Below are 6,000 nucleotides of genomic sequence, written 5' to 3' on the forward strand. Positions count from 1 at the left end.
ACCAAACGTGTAACAAAAACAAATAACAAGGACCTTTCGAGTTAAAAAAATAAGTTAGGGATCAAACGTACAAATTACCCTAAACCATAGGAACCATTTGTGTAATTTACTCTAAAAAAATCAACCCAGAATGTCGTCAGTTCCAAAACATACCAACATACAAACCTAATAATAACATTGGATTGAAAAGAAATTGGTAATTTTGAATGGAAACCCAAAATTTTGAAATATTTTGAACCAAAAAAAAAATCAAACATAATTAATTCTAAATTTTATTCGGCCCCAATTCAGGTATTTATTTACATTTGTTCAAATCTGTCACCTCCGTTAACATGCTGACCAATACAAATTGTTAATGATAATATTTTTCCACGATTGACTCATTTGTAATGGGTAATACAACACTGGACCACACATAAGAATGCAATAGAATAAAATATACTATACAATCCCCCCTCCCCCCCCCCCCCCCCCCCCCCCCGGTTCCCTCCCCGACAGTCGGAAATGGGAGATTGTGAGAGAACGATAAGACTGGATCTGAAATCGAGAAATAAGGAGGAGGGTAGCCCTTTGGTGAAGATGTAGGCATACTGAGATGACGACGGGACATGACGACGGGGTATGTAAAACATGAATTTGTCCCATGGCGGCCTTGTCGCACACAAAGTGAATGTCGATCTCAATGTGTTTAGTGCATTGATGTTGAACCAGATTGGTAGACAAGTATACAACACTCACATTATCACAATAAACTAGAGTAGCGGAAAGCGGTGGATATAGAAGCCCACGTAATAGATTACGAAGCCAACAAGTCTCGACAACAACATTCACAACACCACGATATTCATATTCGACACTAGATCGAGAAATAGTACCTTGTCTCTTTGAGGACCAAGAGAGAAGGTTATCACCGAGGAAAACACAGTAGTCGGAGGTGGATCGTTTGGTGGAAGGACATCCAGCATAATCTGCATTAGAGTAGGCTACTAGACGACAAGAAAAAAGATGTATATAACTGTAGGCCATGACCGAGTGTGGCACGGTTGTATATGATAATGTGTTTGAAATCCACAAAGTAAGGCTCCCTCAGATTGTACATGAATAAGCAGACATGTTGAATTGCATATGTAATGTTAAGTTTGGTAAGTACAATATGAATTTATGTTTGTGGAGCCTTATATTTTGTCACTTGGAGAGGACATGATTGAGAAGATGAGAAAGAAGAAGTGTTGGTCACACAAGGTGAATACGATAAGAGAGATTTGGGGGGGGGGGGACGACTTGCTAGAGTTTTTGGCCTGATACCATGATACTGAGAATATTTTCTCTAGATGGACTCATTTGCATTTCACTAATAAATATACAATGTACAATGGATTAGCTATGAATGAGCCATACAACACTGGGCCATACACAATAATACAATATAATAAAACATATCTATTATACCTTATAAAACATCTTTGGTCAAACGCTGAAATTAAGTCGTACAAGACCATAATGCGATTTGTACAATGAGTTTATGCATTGAAATCTTATATGGTCAACAAAAGTAAAAAAGTCAAAGGCTAAAAGGCCTTTGAATTAGTATTCCTCACTTTGAGCCCCTTAATTTGGAGTATACGTTGAATCCTCATATCTAGGCAAAAAGATCTCTCTATTCTGGTCATGGTTCTCCTATATCTCTCTTCTAATTATTTCAAGAATTGCAACTCTATCATCTCTCTTGAGGCGCGCTCACCCTCTCTCAACATATTTCTCTCATTTTCTCTCCTGAAGCCCTAAATCGAACGCTGCTATGACCAACTTCATCACCTTTATCAACCATCGTCCTAACGATTGAAACCATCTCCATCATCAGTTAAGGAAACCACCACCAGCAACCTCCTTATTTCTTCCCTAACCGGAAACCTTCACGTCTACTCACCGACATCTCGACCACCGTCAAATCGTTGTTGTCTATATTGTCGTTATTGGTTCATCGAATCACCCATCCCCAAATGATTCTCTCGCCTAATATTTGTGATCTAGAAAATCCCCATCGATTGATGAATCGCTTTATATGTGTTTCAAATCTTTTTTTTCAGGATATAATCTTTAAAGAAGAAGCCTTTAGTGGATGATGATCTCTCAAATGCCCTGATTTGAATTTTCAATTACGCTCCAAATCGTACTGTCTCCTTCGATCACTATCTAGGTACTGTATCCTTTTCTTTCTTTTTTGTTTTTCATATTTCTATTTCTTTTCTTTCCTCTTTGTTACAATCATAATCACACAATGTTGTTAACTTATATTTTTATTGGATCTAATTATTGTAGAAGAAAAAGGATTGAAACGAACATCAAGTGTGATTACCTTTGAGATTTGATTTACATTTTGTCAATGATGTTCAACAGACGAAGGGTTTAGATATCTAATGTTTTTCAATCATTACAATTTGTGTTTTTTGTTCCATTTTGATATTTCAAATCAAACCATTATCTTCATATGTGTGTCCTACTATCTAGTCCTAAATAAATTTTTAGTTGTTTCTTTTATTTTTAATGTTTTATAATAAATGTATCCAATCGACATTTGTTTATGAGGATATGTTGCCCAATTTGTGTTTGTGTGCAGGTGAAATGTTATGTGTTTAGAGTTTACTATGTTTTAACCCATGGTCATTTTTGGAAGATTTAAACACTCAATACAATTTCAACATACAATAAGGTAAACCCTTGATTTTGGTTACAAGATCAAAGTCTACACTCTGCATTTTTATGTTTTTATTTAATCAAACTAGATTGGGTGTATGTTTATTATGATAAAGTTTTAATCTTTTTTTTATGTTTCCAGTAACTCTCCTGGTTAGTTTAGAGCATGAAAAAAACGTGTAATTAGTTCTTGATATAAGAAAAACAAAGAAAGGTAGCCAGAGTGTGACAACCCGAAATTTCCATCTTGTACAACCATTCACTTCAATAGAAGTCAGATTTATTTTTGCTAATTTTTAAGCTATTTGGAGTCAGTTTAAGTGTTCTAAAGCCTAGTACTTAAAGAGATAATTAGAGAAAGTATACTTTAGGATTAATTGTACAACATTTATGTCACAAAACTCCAAGAGTTAGGAGTTTTCGGCCCAAATAGTGTTTGGACCGAAAACCCTAAAGGGTATATAAATGACACTTAGTCATTTTTACCATTCTTTTTCCATTTCCAAGTCAATAACAATTCTCTCTTAAGTATCATCCGAATTTTTGTCAAGATCTTCAAGATTGTAAGTGTTTCCTTCCTTGTTTAGTTGATCTCTTCCATTATCTACTGATCTTACATGATTTCATCCGTGAAATCATTCCATTTTCTTAGATCTTCAAGTGTTCTTCATTTCACCAAGAACACACACTAGTGTTTTGGGCCGAAAACACCCTCCTTTGCTTCCATATTGTAAGTATCTATCGCCTATACTTGTTATCTAGTAAGGATACTTGATTTAGAAGAACAAAGGTGTTTTCGGTCTAGTGCATCTCCTTAGACCGAAAACCCTTATGAAGGGTGCAAAATGAGTCTAGAACACTTCATTAATTGTTGAAAGCCCTTGGAAATCACCTTATGAATCAAAGATCATGAGTTTTCGGCGAACCATTTGGATTGAAAACCTCTTTGGACCGAAAACTCCAAGAAACATACCACTTGAACCGAAAACTCCCTTAAGTAGCTATACAACCCTTAGATGCAACCCTTGGTACTTCTAGCACTTGAATCAAAGTGTTTTCCATGTCCTAGGATGTCTTAACTTGGTTAAGTAATTGTTAAATGATTAATTGAATACATATATGTGTTATTATATGTTATATAGGATCCGTGTGTGTGCTCAAGTCTTAACTTGACACTTAGCATCCTATAACATCCGTTCTTCCAAACCACTCATTACAGATGAGTTCATACCACTTAATCTATCCTTTAAATGATTTTAAATGCTTTTACGGGGGGGGGGGGGGGGGGGGGGATACAAGTTGAAACATTATAGTTATTCTATCAATAACATTTGATTAATACCTATCAAACAAAGGATTTGCTATTCAATTAGCTGTTTTATCAAACAAAACTACTTCAATGGTTATCAAATGCTTTTACATGTTAAATGCTTTTTATTCAAACTCTTTTAAACTTATACTTTGTCAAATGCATATCTATATAGATATAGTTATATAAGTAGGATTGAAAGGACTTAGGACTGATAGCTCGCCTTGCTTCCTGTTCCTTGTTTGGTTGTGGACTTATGGTATTGGTCATTTGTCGGAAGGTAGTTTGAATCTTAGTTATATATTATGTATATGTATATACATATAAAAGTTCCTTCATTCAGTTCAATACCTTTGGGTAGCAAAGGTATACAATCATGTTCATACATTCAAACAACATTTCTAGTAAACTATAATAGGTATAGTTTAGGAAGTTACCAATACTATTACTAGAACAATGAAACATAAAATGCTTCAGTTCATACATGATTCAACACATACTATGATGAGAAACAAACAATAACATACAAAGAGAACATACATACATACTAGACAGAGAGAGAGAAAACATACAATACAGCTAGTATATACTATACATTATACAAGAGAACATACTATTATGAGAAACAGAGAGAACATACATACATACTAGACAGAGGGAGAACATACAATACAACTAGTACATACAATACATATAAAAGAACTTTACAACAGTTATGTGAGCCAAGTACCGTGGCATGGCATCACCTATCATGGCTCGTTTTGTATCTAGAATCTCCTTAAGTGGAGAGCATTCATGTAACGCCTGTGTTTCCGGGCTTGCCATTTTTAGCAATGTAATAGTCTAGGTTAACCTTTGTAACGCATTTTGAAATAATAAGAGTGTATTATTTGAGTATTATGTGTTTTGTGCTTAATTGCTTAATTGTGTGGTTTGATTAATTAAGAAGAAAAATAAGCGTCAAAATTAAAGTGTAAGATAAGCCCGATATCTTTTCATAAAGTTGTAGTGGTCGAAACAAGGATTCCGGAGATATAAGGAATGTCGAAATCCGAGTTATAACGAAGAAGTTATGACCTGTCGAAGTTTCGCGACAGAACCGGCACGACCCAGCGCGACCCAACACGACGTAGATAGTGAATTTAAGGTAGATAGATATCTATCCTTAGTGATCTAAATGAGAATTGAAGATCTCATTGATAGTAGTGCAACGACGGAAAGACAGACGGAATCGGAGTTCAGATGAAGGAGTTATGAATTTCGAACGGAGTTTTCCTGTCCCGGCCTACTAAAGATAATATATAAGTAATATACTTATAATATATTAAAAATAAAGTCAAAATTAGCCAATGGAGTCTAAACGAGAGTTGTAGAGCATAATCTCACCTTTGCGGAGATATAAAGAACGTCGAAAACGGAGTTCGTATGCGAAAGTTATGAATTTCTGAAGTTCGGGGTGCGAAACCCCAAATCTGTCAGAGCCCACGACGTGGAACAAGGTTGCCACGACGTGGCAAGTGTCCTGTCACCTCCGGAAGGCCCCCAGATGCAACTTGGGATGACGCATGTAGTGACGACCAAGCCCACGACGTGGAACAAGGTTGCCACGACGTGGCAAGGGCCAGATTTGCCCTATAAATAGATTTGAAGGGCCAGCCGTTTAGGGTTGCTAATTTCTCTCTTCTCTCTCCCGTTTTGCATCGATTTGCGTGCCAGAAGTACCCCGAAGCCCCGGTAATATTCCCAAGTCCCGAAGCAAGTCCCGAGATCCCGAAGATCCCGAGAAGTGCGGTTCCCGAGCCGAAGCTCTGCCCGCGAGAAGTTCGATTTTTGAAGAGATCTTCCAGATCTGCTGAGGATTACTACTTTTGCAAGTCGTAGTGCTGTCCGATCATCTTCTGATCAAGTGAGTGTGTAGTTATTTTCTTCCAAATACAATAATATGAAGTATTTTATATAAAATATGTGCTATGTGTATATATTTGGTTGTGTTATGT

Source organism: Lactuca sativa, chromosome 1 (genome assembly GCF_002870075.4).
Source record: "Lactuca sativa cultivar Salinas chromosome 1, Lsat_Salinas_v11, whole genome shotgun sequence".
NCBI lineage: Eukaryota > Viridiplantae > Streptophyta > Magnoliopsida > Asterales > Asteraceae > Lactuca > Lactuca sativa.